The following is a 15,554-nucleotide window of genomic DNA, read 5'->3' as shown; positions in this document are numbered from 1 at the left end:
ATAGTAAAGAAGCATCCTCATTAGCTAACCATTTTGGTTTGTCTCATTGTTCCACCAAACAAAGCTTCCATGACCATGTCAGTATGTTTAAATTAGCTGCCCATTATTGGGAAGACCAAATCCTCCTAGATCTTTTGGTTTACTTAAATGTTTTTTAATTGATCCTAGCAGTCTTATTAGCCCAAATAAACCCTGTTATAATCGATTCTAGTTGTTTAAAATAGGGGAATAAAGAAAGAGATTGCTTGTGAAATCTTGGTAATGCCACCATTTTTGCAGCATTAATCTTAACTACAATGGACATAGCGAGTATCTTCCAGAAACTAATATCTTTATTATGCTGATCTACCTTATTTTCCTAGTTCAGATGTATAAAGACTGTGATTTGAGGGCAAATATATCACATTTATTTATTTTTTATTTTTAGAATGAAAAAAATTATTTCATTATTTCTTGACATGGTAATGTGAGAGATAAGTGTTTTTAAGTTGTAAAATTGTGTGAGAGTTTGTCCGAAACGTTAACTTACCTAAGAAAACCAGACTGAACAGATGGTCAGTTTGTCAATCTGCCTCCGATTCATAAGGTGCAATCAGTGAAAATAAGCTCATAAATTTATTTCAAAGAAGATCAGTGTTGCGTGATTTAAACTGTCACACTTACTTACCACACTGGCAGACAGTTTTGCTTGTTTTAAGAAAAAAAAAATTGACTTAACTTCTAAAGTAAAACAATATTTTTAATAGAAAAGAATTTTTAGATATTTGGACTAGAAATTAAACAAAGCAAAAAAGCAAGAAAATTGATTATTCCATTCCTGTTAAATAGTGCTATTCAACTTTCTTATGAAACTGTATTCATATCACAATATTTAATCACAGAAAAATGAAATATTGCAACATTCGATGTTTCCAATATCGTGCAGCCCTACTTTGGACTGTGGGGAAAATCAGAGCACCCGGAGGAAACCCACACGAACATGTGGAGAACATGCAAACTTCATACAGAAATGCCAACTGGCCCAGTCAGGATTCGAACCAGCCACCTTCTTGCTGTGAAGCAACAGTGCTAACTCCTGAGCCTCCATGTCACCCCTTTTTCTTTTTTTGTAAACAATGAGTATATGTGTAAATGTATAAATACATTTTGTAGGATTATACATTGGCATTATAATTTACCCACAACAGTTAAAGAATGTGAGTGCATAAATGAACTTGTCAGTACAAGCATAGCACAGGCACTTTGCTGCAACACAATTATTAGAGTGACTATAAATTATACTTGTGTTCCTATGTGGAGCCAATTTTATAACTGTCCCATTGATTCCCCAGAGGAGAAGCAGCCACCTTCTCACTGCAGTGAAGCCAGAGCTCACAGCTGCCCATATTCAGAGACTGCATCTCCTTCAAAACCAACACAAATGCTTTCACTGAGGAAAGACTGACTGTATGTCAACTGAGCAGAGCAAGCCACCTGCATACTAACCAAAAAAAGATTCACGTCATGCAGCAAGATCAAGCACTGGTGCTCAGAATGGATGACTCTTTTTTTTTTTTTTTTAGTAGAAAATATTTGGGCTATATGTCAACATATCAAGAATTCTGGTATAGATTATGCATTTAAAGGGTCATGAAAACCGCCGCTTTCAGCTTAAGTCTACCTCAGAATTTAAAAAAGCTACATAACGGGCAGGGAGCTGCCACAGAAGTGAGGGGAGTGGGCATGGATGGCAAAGCAGGGGAACAAGATGGGAGTAACTGTCAACCGACTCATCAATTCAGACTGATTACATAAAAATATACACACACGACAAAATTTTTTACATCACTAAGAGAATCATGTATATTTAGACACAATAAATGTGTATATAATCTATAAATATTTGAAATAATTATGCACATACACATTTTTTTTACGTTCCCACATTTACAATAAATTACAGGCTAATAATTGCATTACTTTCACAATAAGGTACTGTATGTAAATTCACAGTGAATTACTGTGAGGTATTTCATAAAAACAAAATTTCAGTAAATATTTCAAAATATATAAAAAAAGTGCCTGTACAAGCATAAAAGTTAATGTGTATTAATTTTTATGTTGAATAGAATATTAATTGTGTTTGAAATCCTATAACTAACGTGCAAAATATATAGCTATTTTCACAGTAATTTGCTGTAATCATGATGCCAGGCTTCACAATAAAATTCTGAATATGTTAAATTTTACAGTTAAATCCTGTAAAGTGTTACTAAGTAATTTACTGTAAAAAATTACAGTAACAAATAAAATTCTGGAAATTTATTACAATGCAGAGAGAGCACTTATAATAAAGGTGGATGATGAAACAGAAGCTTGTAGTGAAGACTACTCTTCTAATGAATTCCTGGGTCTAAATTAGGGCTGGGTATCAATTCCAGCGTATTTACAGGTATTAGAGAGTAAAATTCAATACCTTTGAAGACCTTTTTTAAGACCTTATAACCACTTTAGATTTCAGAAAATTTTCGGCTAGGAATATACGATATATGCATTTTTTTCTATCTTCAAAATGGTGGGATCAAAATCAGTGACTTGGAGAGAATTGGAGAATTGAGAATTGGAGAACGGTGGACTTTGTCTTTTATCAGTTGAGTTCGTTACCATTCAGACACATCATCCATATCCATGCTGCCGTGTTTACCGATGTTTAAAATCATACAGATTACCGGCAGGGCTAATGGTTGAAATCCACTGTCCCATCCACTGTGTCTGCATTCAGATCCTGGAGATTCAGGAGGAGAGAAGCCCTCCTCATTTATAGTGCTGATATAAACATGATTAACTTTATAATGATATAACAAATTGTGGTTGTGTATATTATATGAAATAACGAATAATTTCATATATGTATCATATATGTAGCAAGGCATTAAATTACTTACCGTTTATTTCTTTACATTTTAACTTCTTAACTATAAAATCATGGGTCTCCTCACGTATTGTGTTTGTTTGTTTTTGTCTAATTTTGTGAGCCAACTGACAGTTGTTTGCTCTTCTCCTTTTTCCCTGCTCTGCCAGCCACACCCACTCCTCCCTCTACTGGCAGCGCTCCACTCCCATCATGAAGCATTTTTTTTTTTAATTCTGAGGTAGAATAGAACTGAAGGAGGGGGGTTTCATGACCCTTTAAATGCTTGGCTGTATCGGTAGCCAATGGCCAACCAACCACACTATTAAAAAAAAAACACCATTATTTTACTTTTTATTCCAGCAGCTGGAGTAAAAAAAAAAGGAAAATAACAGCCATTAGATAACAGAAATTTACTGTAATTCAATTCTACAGAAAATTTCTGTAATTTAACGTCTGTTATTTTACAGTAAATTTCTGTTATTTAACGCCCCTTATTTTAGGTTTTGTTTGGCACCCCAGCTGCTGGAAAAATACGTAAAATAACAGATTTTTTTTTACAGTGCACCTACAAGCAGAGTCTAGTCCTGTCAGCATTGCGGGAAATCGCCATGCAACAAACTCTTACACCACAGAAACAACAGCTAACTATTGCGTGCCATGTGCAGTGTCTCTGCTTGGCAGGCCTGTTATTGGAAAGCATGTGCTGTAGTGAATAATTAAGAAGCAGGTTTTTCTCATAGGATAATAAATTTCAGGCAGTGAATAATAATAAGGCACCAATGTGTAATCACTCCACTTGCAGTTGAGTGCTACGTCGCTGGATTGGATATTAATATTTTTTAAAAAGCAGTCAAGGGTTTCAGGAACCTTTAATTGAAAGCTATTAAAATTAATTGCTTAAAGCATACTATTTAGTTTGATAATATTCATAACTTTAACTGGTTTAACAAGCCTTATATTGTCTCTACTTGCAGAAACAGTTCAATAGCCAATTTTTAGATAATTAAGCTCTTAAGAGGGAAGAATGTAACCAGACATTTTAATGACAACAAATAAATAGTCAAATGAATGTAACTAAATTTGAGTTGAGTATGTGTTTTTTCCTCAAAAATTATTCCTCACTAAAGTGACAAATTATTGTGGAGTTACTATTGGTGCTTGATTAATAATAATCTGTTGTATTGTACGTTTTTTTTTATCAGAAATTATATTAAATTACTTAAGTAATCAATCAATCTACACTGTAAAAAATGAATCTTGAGGCTTGTAATTTTCATTAAAAAAATTAATGAGGTCATTAAAAATAATGAGCATATTTTCTTTAAAAAATTGATATTCTGGATTTATTATAAAATATTAAGAAGATTTCGCTAATATAACTAAGATTTAAATTTTACTTATTTTTTTAAGCAAACTAGTGCAATTACTAAGCTTAATTTGAGAAACCAGTTAAGCTAATAAAATTGAGGAAAGATGGCTTCACGTTTATTTTAAGAAAATTCACTCAATTATGTGGATTTGATTGAGATGTTTGCATTTGAATCTCAACAACGGCAGTGATCAGACGACATTTTGAAGGAGCAGATCAACAGCGAGCATGTTAAGAGGTAAGCATTAACAGTTTATCATTTTATTGTCTTAAATAACCTAAGCTCTTTCAGGAAAGACACATGCTGTTCAAGCTTGTTCAGGAGCTTAGTTTTTGCCATATGATGTATATAGGGATACGCGGGTAGTTTTAACCACCCATTCCTATTTGAAATTGATTTGCTTCAATGTTCATTCTGAATTATATAATGAAGTTGAACAAATTATTTGCATTGTAATATTTAACAGCAATGATCAGGCAACAGTTAAGCAGATGAACAACAGTGAGCTTGTTAAGTGGTAAATCTAAGCTAAGCTAAGTTAGCTAGCTATTCAATGGGGTTTATGTACAGCTAGTGCTTTTCTATTTCATAAGGTTCCTTTTACAGCATTGCTGATGTAATGTAATGAACTGTTTATATATAATACTGTACATAAATACTAATATTTGTTTGCTTCATTTTTCAGTTTAATGAAGAAAACTTTCGCAGTGTTTTCCCACTAAAGAGGAGCAGTTTATTGAGGCAGATTTTGATAAAGAGAATGGGTGCCATACATCAGGTATTTTTAATAATGTTATTTGTGTATTATTATTATTATTATTATTATTATTACTAATTTCTACACTTTTTTGCATCAGACCTCACATTAAATCAGGGATGAAACGAGAGATGTCGTCCTCTGTTGCTGGTCTATCTGTATGAATAAGATGAAGAGCTCATCCAGGAGTGCAATGTAAGTGTCTCAAACTGTTTCAGATATTTATGATCTTCCGAAAACTGCATTTTATATTTTTGCATGCTTACAAAAAAATATATAGCTCAAGCATTACACTGTTGAATGCACTATTCCTTGTATAAACATGGTTTGTTTTTATAAATGTCTGTACACTAGTATACATTTAAACACCCTGTCCATTATAAGTCAAACTACTTGTGTATTTGTGTCAGTCAGCAACATCTACTCAAACATTATGAAGAATTACTGTTCACAGATATAAAAAGAAATGGTTTATTTCATTAATATATTTCCTTAATGTGTTTTAGTAAACCTTAAACATTTGAAATGTACAACTGCATAATTTCAATATAATAAACGTAATGTTTATTTTACAGTGTGGGAATGCACAGAGAATTGCTGTCTGTCAGAGGGATGACCAACCATGAGGACTTCTGCATTGTCTTGGAGGATAAGTGAGTCATGGCTAGCCTGGAAAATCTAGAATCGCTGAACTGGATTTATACAAATATTCCACAAATTAAAATCACTTACAAAGAAACGAATATTAAGTTTGCAATACACAAATTCTGTCAAATATTGTCTAAAATGTGACTATTCCTACAAAGGAAAGTTGACAGGTCAGTTTTTTCCATGACATGGACAAAGGAATTTTTATCAGAGATTAGCATTGCTGTAAATTTTATATAGATTTGTTTAACACATTGTACCATTTTGTTATCAGTGTAACATGTAATAAAATGATATTTGGCCTAAATGTATTGTGTATGTTTTTCATTATACATTATATATTTTACATTTTATGAATGAGTAATTTTCAGTAATAAATTTGAGTAAATGGTTTTTTATTTGCATATATTATAAAAGCACATTCCACTAATAATATTAAAATCATCATCTATCACTTAAAAAAACTAGTAATTTTCACATGATTCTTTCAAGTGGTTTTTGTTAAAAAAAATAAATATGAGTAAATGGTGGTGGATTTGCTTAAATTATAAAAGCACATTCCGCTAATAATATTAAAATCTTCATTTATCACTCAAAACATTTAGTAATTTTCACATGATTCATTTAAGTGGTTTTTGCTAAAAAAAATCAAGTCTTGAAATTTACTTAAAAATAATACGTGCAATAGTGTTACCACAATTTTTTTTTGTAAATAGCACATAAGATTTTTTACAGTGTAGACCTTTGCCCTCAGAATTTATTAATATATCTTCCTCCAGAAAATTACTCACTCAAATAACAAAATGATATCAAAAACAGACAATGCAGTTCTACCAACTGCTAAATTGGAATCAGACTTATCTATTATTTACAATGCTGCATTCCGAACTCTAATTTGCAATAACATATACTCCATGACTAAAAAAAAGTATACAGTATAAAGTCCTTGACAGATTTCATCTAACTAGGCAGAAATTATTTAAAATGGGTTTCACCTCAGAGACATGTTCACATTGCACACAAAACACCCCAGACACTTATCTTCACACCTTATGGCAGGGGTTTCAAACTCAAATTGGCAGGGGGCCACATCATCAGTGACTGACAATTCATAGGAGGGCTGTTTTAACATTCTAGCACACTGAAAAAGTGGAAACCTGATGTAATTGATGCACTCAGACATTCTTCCCCAGAGTATCAAAGCTCTTTCTTTTTGTTTCTAGTTGTACATATTGAAGGGGGAAGTTTAAATTGCTATGTAAATACAACAATTTAATGATTGGCATAATAATAATAATTATTATGTCCTGATTAATTGTTGCTTAACCAAAGGTTTAACAGATAGTGCAAGACAGCAAAATGCAGTTTGGGCAACTTTACTGGCAATTGTTCTCAATATCTTAATTTTTTTGTAAAACTACAACAGAGGGGAACTTCAACATGGTCGATTTAGCCAGCAGTACAATTTTACTAATGCACATTTTTATACAATTCTTAATATGCATATTAGGAAAATCTATTAATGAGACATTAATATCAAAAATTAGCAACATTATCATATTTACACCACCAGAAAACCGTGTAAGCCATGAAGAAGTGTTTGTACAGCAAAATACAAGTATTATAAAACTGATCATGATCGAATGACCCTTTAATATTTACAAGAATATAGCTTTAGTAAAAATATAGCACTTATGGACATATATTTTAACGTTTAAATCAGCCCCAGAAATAATCTGCATGCGTGTTACTCTCGAAACCGAAAGTAACCCAGATATATAGTACAATCCTTTAAATGTCCAGTGGGGGTCAAAACCACAAGTGTGTATGCGACAGCACAACAATGATGATTTTAGTGATTCAAAAATATATGTTTTGTTGGGTCGAACCTCAATATATTTTGGACGTCAGTTGCGGGCCAGAGGGAGGTGCCGGCCGGCAATTTGAGACCCCTGCCTTATGGCATTGCTCTTCAATTAAAGCACTTCGCGAAAAGGTTACTGACTCACTCTCCAACTTCATGGGATGTCACATCTATACATCACAACTTCAGTTATTACACTTTAAACAACTTCAAACTTTCAGACTCGGGTTTTCAAGCCACTATAAAGTTTGTCCTCAAACTTTAATATCTAGTTCAGGTTGTTGTTGTCGTTGTTATAGTAGTAGATGTGGTTAAAGTACAGTAGTTATCATGGTTGTTGAAGTAGTAGTAGTAGTAGTAGTTGTTGTGGTGGTAGTAGTAGTAGTAGCAGTTGTAGTTGTGGTGGTAGAAGCAGTAGTAGTAATAGCTGTAGTAATAGCTGTAGTAGCAGCAGTAGTAGTCGCTGTAGTAGCAGCATTAGTAATTGCTGGAGTAGTAGTTGATGTAGTACTTGTTGTAATTATTATTATTGTCCTTTTTTTTTTTTAACTGTCGTTATATCCATCCATTACTATTATTGTTGTCACTCCTTACCACTGATTGGTTTCTGTCTATTTTAGTTATATCTGTTATTTGCTTCATTTATTGATGTGTGGCCTATAATAATTTTCTACTGTTATGCATGTTGTATATATAAATTTTTTTTGTCCTCTTATTTATGTACTCTGCACTCTTGACTGTTGTGTTGTTTTTGTTTTGTTTTTCATTTGTTCTTTGTTGTTGTTTTTTTCTCTTTTTCTTTTCTGTATGCAATCCCAATTTGTGAAACTTTTGCATAATATTACAATTACAAAAAAATGATTCAAAAGATAAAAGTTGAAAATTTAAATTTTAAAAATAAATAATCAGAAATCACTTTATTGTGCGCAAATAACACCATTATTACTGTAGCTCAATTCACATTTATTATTTTATTTTGCAGAGTCTGATTATTTTGGCAGAATCAATTAACGCTCAATTAAATAATTTTCTTAAAACACGTGTACAATGTTTCTTATACCACCTTTAAACAGCAAATCACAGAAACCAAACCTGAAGAATACATTTTCAAAATAAAATTTAAAAATTAAAACCTTTCATATGCATCAAATAAACAATGCTGGTGTGCATTATTCTCTTATAAATAGTAAAAAGCCCGTTATTTACCAGTGATCTTCTGTTTGATTTAGGGAAGTGCTCTTTAATCCTGAAATACCCTATCACCACAACCTATTTTCAATATCAAAGACGTCTTAAATATGCAATGTTGGTGTTCTACATGTCCAGGAGTGAGCACCATTAATTGAGGCTTGTGTCATAGTCGGATCTCTTTCGCTGTGACTAACGATGACTTAGCAGCACCCATCTATTGCTAATTTAATACAAATCTAACCCTGAATGCTTTAACTTTGTATCATAGGAAAAAAGATTTGCTGCAACACTCATCTACTGCATGACATGGCCTGGTAAGGCTTTTGTTTTTCCTTGCACACTGTTACTTAATACCACAACCCCCAATTCTAACCATCGTACACCACCAGAGCATCCTTTCAACCGATTTACCAGGTCAACTAAACAGACAGCGACCTCAAAGTCGTTTGAATGTGGTTGAATGTGACAGGTAGACTGACACAGACTGACACTCCCAGCGATCCTCGGATCTCAGCGCGTGAGTTAACATTAGCTAGTTAGCATGATAAACACCTTACCGTTCAGCGGAACATCCAGATCCCCCACAACCGTAACAGGGATTGCTCTTCCGTGTCCCACCACGAAACTCAAGTCGATATGAAGCTCAGCAGGCTGACTTGTATGGTTTAGGGCTAAAATCAGGCAGCCGGGCAGGTTACGTCTCTCTCCAGTCTTCCGGAGATCGACGGGGAAAGTTCCTGCCGCTGATTCACAGTCTGATTCCACCAGCACGAGCTCAAATCAGTGGCGCAGAAACATTACGTTAATATTCACGTCGTCATAATGTGGCACGGTTGTGTATGCAATAACAGTTGAATGCACAGGCGCATCTGACTGAAGCTGTGCGAGGTGAAAATGGCGTTGTGTTTCTCCCGGCAGGTTCACTCCTCCTCATTATGATGTCACCCAAGGATGAAAGGAGTGCGATATTTTTGGGATATTTGGTCTCGAAGATTTTAGGAGGAAATCTGAGCTTACTCAAATTGTTGTTGTTTGCAGCACAAAAAGTCGTTAATAGCATTTTATAAATCAAAAACATTCAAGTAACTGATTACATGAAATCTGTCGTAGATGATTGCGTAATCAGATTCCAAATATTTTGCATTTAACCAGATTGCATTGTGTCGAATAGTAACGGATTAAATTTAATCGACTGGCGATTGTGTCATCAGATTCCAAACATTATGTATATGTTATGAATAATATGCAACATGTTATAAATAAAAATGATGAATAATTGATGATGGGCTGTTGAATTATTAGAAAATATTGCCCCCCAAGGTTGATGATGCAGCTACAATTCAAAGTGCCATCCAAAGCATCACCCAAATAGTTTTGTTTTAAATGTTTGCATTCCATGAAAATAATTGCAACTCCTCTGCTCCAAGCATTCATTAATCACTTTATCATGGTTTATACGGTCATGGAAAACCTGGAGAATTTTGACACGGCACTTTCCAGGAAAAGTTTCGGAAAAAGAGAAAAACCCACAGAAAAGTAATGGAAGTTAGTTTAACAAATATATGTAACCTTGAATTAGGGCTGCACAATATTAAAAAATCTGACATTACCATATTTTGTACTTTGTATTGTGATTTATATTGCGATGTAAATACAATTTCACCATATGATTTAACAGGTTTATTTGGATTGATTGGGGGAATTTTGTAGGGGAGTGAAACTCAAATAATATATAACAAATAAATTAAAAGCATGAGGATAAAAGTGGGGTGGCGCAGTAGGTAGTGCTGTCTCCTCACAGCAAGAAGGTCGCTGGTTCAAGCCTTGGCTGGGTCAGTTGGCATTTCTGTGTGGAGTTTGCGTTTCACTTGGGTTTGCTCCGGTTTCCCCCTCAGTCCAAAGACATGCGGTGAATTGGGTAGACTAAATTGTCTGTAGTGTATGAGTGTGAACTAGTGTGTATGGGTGTTTCCCAGAGATGGCTGGAAGGGCATCTGCTGCGTAAAACATGTGCTGGATAGGTTAGCGGTTCATTCCGCTGTGGCGACCCAGGATTAATAAAGGGACTAAACCGAAAAGAAAATGAATGAATATAAAAGTGATTTATAGTTTTCAGCTAATCACTATTCTGGTACAGATATTGAATGATCAACACAGCATAGTCTTCATTGTATATTATTTAATCCTTATTAAAGTTACAAAAATTTCTTGTGGTCGGATGTTTTAAAATTTAAAATATTGAAATGTTCACCAGTTACAGGCCTTAAAGGGAAAGTTTACTCAAAGATTAAAATGTACTCACTATTTAGTCACCCTTCACTTGTTTCAATAGTATAGGAGGTATGTAATTGTCTTCTTTTTGTGTTGTATAGTATTGTGTAGGTAATGAAAATGGCAAGTAATTTTTGGGTGATCTCTTTAAAAATGAATGCAGATGATAAACTTTTAATCTATTATGATTAAACTCTATATTAGGCATGGGCCGGTATAAGTTTCTGACGGTATGATAACCTTGGATAAAAATGTAAAGGTATCACTGTATTGTGATTACTGCTGTAAATGTATTCTTTTTGAATGTCTGGATAAAAACAACAATTTTTTTCCCCCTTTGAAAACAATATATTTTATTTTTTGAAAGGTTTAAAATATTTTGGAGCAGTAAACATGTCTAATGTAAACATTAATCAGACTTCTGCTGTCTTCATTAGTTTCAAACACACAGATTTCATTACAATTTAAAACGACATATTTGGATATCTTTTCTGCTGAAGATACTGCCGTCCTAAAAACCTAAAAAAAAAAAAAAAAAAAAAAAGAAAAAAATCTTACATATACTTTAGGAACGGTATTACAGAAAATTTTGGTGGTTTTAAAACATTGACTTTTCCAAACCGTGGTATACATTGGACACGGTTATCGGCCCATGCCTACTCTATATTAAACTATAATCCCAATATAACATTGGATATCCTGCGATTTGACTATTGCGGATGCACACATTGCGATATCAATGCTGAAACAATATATTATGCAGCCCTAACTTGAATATAGGTTGGTTGTCTTTACTTCTTTTCTGTCCTTGGCCAAAAATATTCTCACATTATTAGTGCTGTTTAAACATTATCAAAATCAATTTTCATAAATATAAAAGCAAATTTAAACAAAATAGATTGTTGCTTGTTCTATGATATGCTGTAATATATCTGAACATGCACTGTTTTTCTCATTATTTACCATGTATACATAGAAATTACATGAAACATTACTTCATGAAAAAAGTCATGGAATTTTAGTAGTAAAAATGTGTATGAACCCTGCTTTATGTTTATGTTCAATTATTAGCTTTATTTTCCATATACAGAACCACCCATGGAATGAAAAGTGTAAATAAACACCAGAAACTCCTAAGAAGGTATAGTTAGTTAAAATGGTTGTGTAATCATACCCTATGCCTATTTCTGAAACTGTATTTACGTACAACAATAATGCACTGTGGGGACCTTGTTCTAAATTTTTCTTCTGACTATTACTCCTACCTTTCTATTTTACAAAAGAAAGTCATACATTTTTGGAAAGCTATCAGGGTGACTAAATGACTTTTTTTACGTTAGATAAGACGAATGGATATGGCTGATAAGTAGTGTGTTTTCAATTTCACAGCTAACAGGCTGATTATAAGTGAAATAGGTTGATTATTAGGTTTAAAACCTGTCAGGCCGATATTACAAAAACTGTTAATGAAAATTGTTACATTCTATGGTGTTTGAATGTATTATTGTGTTTGGTTTTCTGTTCTGCTCTCTCTCTCTCTCTCTCTCTCTCTCTCTCTCTCTCTCTCCAAGTTGGAAAGGAGGACCTTTCTGCTGCTCAGAAAGCTGACCCTTCCCTGTCGTTTTCTCTGGATGCTTCTGTCAGCTTTGAAGAGGCTAAAAATCTGAGGGGTCCAGTTACTTACTATTGGGAGGATGGGATACTCATGCGACGATGGAAACCACAAGTGAATGGAGATGTGTTAGCTGTACATCAACTTGTTTTACCTTCTGCTTACCGTCCCCAGGTCCTGAAGCTGGCGCATAAGCATCCTTTGGCTGGTCACCTTGGCATCACTAAGACTTACAAGGGAATCTTGAAATATTTCTACTGGCCTGAATTGAAGAACAGTGTATTAAGTTATTGCAGAGCTTGCCATGACTTTCAACTCTCTGGTAAGCCTAATCAGACTGTTCCCAATGACTCTCTTCAACCTATACCAGTTATAAATTAACCATTTGAACATTTGATCTTGGATTGTGTTGGGTCCCTTACAAAATCAAAATCTGGTCATCAGTACATACTAACCTTAATGTGTGCTGCTACAATATTTCCAGAAGCGTTTCCACTGCGATCTCTGTGAGCTAGTGTTGTAGTCCAAGAGATTATCAAATTCTGCTCCACATTTGGCCTTCCCAAGGTCATCCAAACTGACCAAGGCTCTAACTTTACATCAAAGTTGTTTGCACAGGTTTTAAAGGAGTTGGGAGTGTCTCATCAGATGTCAAGTGCTTACCACCCAGAATCTCAGGGGGCGCTAGAACGATTCCATCAGACCTTAAGACCATGCTCCGGACATTTTGTGTGAGTATTGGAAAAGACTGGGTGGTAGGTCTGCCTTTGCTCTTGTTTGCTGTCCGAGAAACGGTACAAGAATCATTAGGATTCAGTCCATCTGAACTTGTTTTTGGCCACACAGTTCGTGGACCCCTAAAACTCCTCCAGGAACAACTGCTGTCCAAAGAAAAATCTGCCGTCAACCTGTTGGACTATGTCAGTAACTTCCGTGAACAACTGCATAGTGCCTGTGACATTGCGAAGGCCCATATTATATGTGTCCAGTCGAAGATGAAGTCACGATTTGATAAGAGATCAGTTAAATGCAGTTTTCAGCCTGGTGATCAAGTGCTTGTTCTACTCCCTGTTCCATCCTCCGCACTCCATGCTAGATTTGCTGGCCCCTATTGCATTGAAAAGAAGTTGAGTGAGACAAATTATGTAATTTCTACTCCTGACCGCAGAAGAAAAAAAGAGTTTGTCACATAAATATGTTGAAGTCTTATGTGAGTGAAAATAAGACACAAGATTCTGTAGCCAATGATGTTGAGGCAGCCAGACCTGTTGAGGTGAAGTTGTTCTCAGTTCCATTGTGGATGGTTCTGATGAAGATGAAGTTATACCTGCACACTTTCAAAATTCTACAGTATTAAGTCAGCTTGATAACTACCTTGCATACTTGCCTCAAGATCAGAAGGAATCTCTTGTCCAATTATTTAATAAATATCCTATGCTTTTCTCTGATGTTCCTGGCAGAACCTCTATAATCACGCATGACATAGATGTAGATAACTCTCCTCCCATCAAACAACACCCTTACCGTGTAAATCCCCAAAAGCGAGAAATGATGAAGCAGGAAGTTAAATATCTCCTCCAGCCTGGTCTTGCCACACCAAGCCAGAGCCCTTGGAGCTCCCCATGTTTGTTAGTGCCCAAGCAAGATTCAACCTTCCTGCACTGACTACCGCAAAGTAAATAGTGTGACCAAGCCTGATTCTTTTGCCTCGAATGGAGGATTCAGTGGACCGAATTGGTAGTGCCCATTTCATCACACAACTTGATCTTCTGAAAGGATATTGGCAAGTGCCACTGACTCCCAGTGCATCTGAGATTTCAGCCTTTGTGACCCCTGATAACCTGCAGTACTCTGTAATGGTCTTCGGGATGCGCAATGCTCCCGCAACCTTCCAAAGGTTAATGCAACAAGTGTTGTCAGGAATCCCTAACTGTAAAGCTTACCTAGATGATGTAGTTGTTTACACTCACGGTTGGGAAGAACTTCTGAGTATTCTTGAAGAAGTCTTCAAACAGCTGACTAGTGCTTCTCTAACACTTAACCTTAAGACGTGCGAGTTTGCCAAAGCAGTAGTAACTTGCCTAGGTAAAAAGGTAGGTCAGGGTCAAGTGAAGCCTGTTGAGGTGAAAGTTAAAGCCATTTTGAAGTTTCCCATTACCTGCAACAAAAGAGAGCTGAGACTTTCCTTGGAATGGTGGGCTACTATAGGAGCTTTGGTCAAAATTTTGCTACCATAGTAACCCCTTTAACAGACTTGCTCAGCACTGCCCAAAAGTTTGTATGGTCCCCTGAATGTGACTCTGCCTTTTAAAGCAGCCAAAGACCTCTTAAGTAGTGCACCTGTACTTTCTGCCCCTTGTTTTGATCTTCCATTCCTACTGGAAGTAGATGACAGTTCCTCAGATGCTGGAGCTGTGTTACTGCAAGTTGTTAATGGTGTAGAACATCCAGTATCTTTCTTTTCAAAGAAATTTACCAGTGCCCAGCAAATGTACAGTATGATTGAGAAGGAGGCCCTAGCCCTGGTGTTGGCATTGCAACACTTTGAAGTGTACCTTGGAGGTAGTAGTTGTGTCACTGTGTATACAGACCACAATCCCCTTGTCTTTTTGCACAGAATGAGAAATTCAAATCAGCCTCTAATGAGGTGGTCCCTAATTCAAGAATACAACTTGGCTATCCAGTACCGTAAAGGTTCTGAAAATACTTCTGTCGTAGCTGATGCCCTTTCGAGAATTTCCTATGCTGTAGAGTAGAAAGGAAAAGAAAGAGTGAATTTTTTTTTTTTTCAAGATTTGTTAATACTTGAAAACTTATGGGTGGGGGTGTTACATTCTATGGTGTTTGAATGTATTATTTTGTTTGGTTTCTCTCTCTCTCTCTCTCTCTCCCTCTCTCCATTCCTGTTTCTCAGCTAGGTGTGGAGAGAGGAAGTTGATTGGTTGCAC

The 15,554-nt window shown here is 35.2% G+C and overlaps 1 protein-coding gene across 1 annotated transcript in view; it reads right to left on the bottom strand.

Moving 5' to 3' along the window:
* klc1a (kinesin light chain 1a) overlaps positions 1-9,642 on the bottom strand; it is a 54,671-nt gene extending 45,029 nt beyond the window's left edge. The window contains exon 1 of the mRNA XM_056471489.1: positions 9,281-9,642. The gene's annotated coding sequence lies outside the window, so the exon portion shown is untranslated. The remainder of the gene's footprint in view (positions 1-9,280) is intronic.
* Between the last annotated feature and the right edge of the window lie 5,912 nt (positions 9,643-15,554).

The sequence above is a fragment of the Danio aesculapii genome, chromosome 13 (genome assembly GCF_903798145.1).
Source record: "Danio aesculapii chromosome 13, fDanAes4.1, whole genome shotgun sequence".
Lineage (NCBI taxonomy): Eukaryota > Metazoa > Chordata > Actinopteri > Cypriniformes > Danionidae > Danio > Danio aesculapii.
Note: the sequence above shows the minus strand (reverse complement) of the source record. Positions and strands in the feature narration are given on the sequence as shown.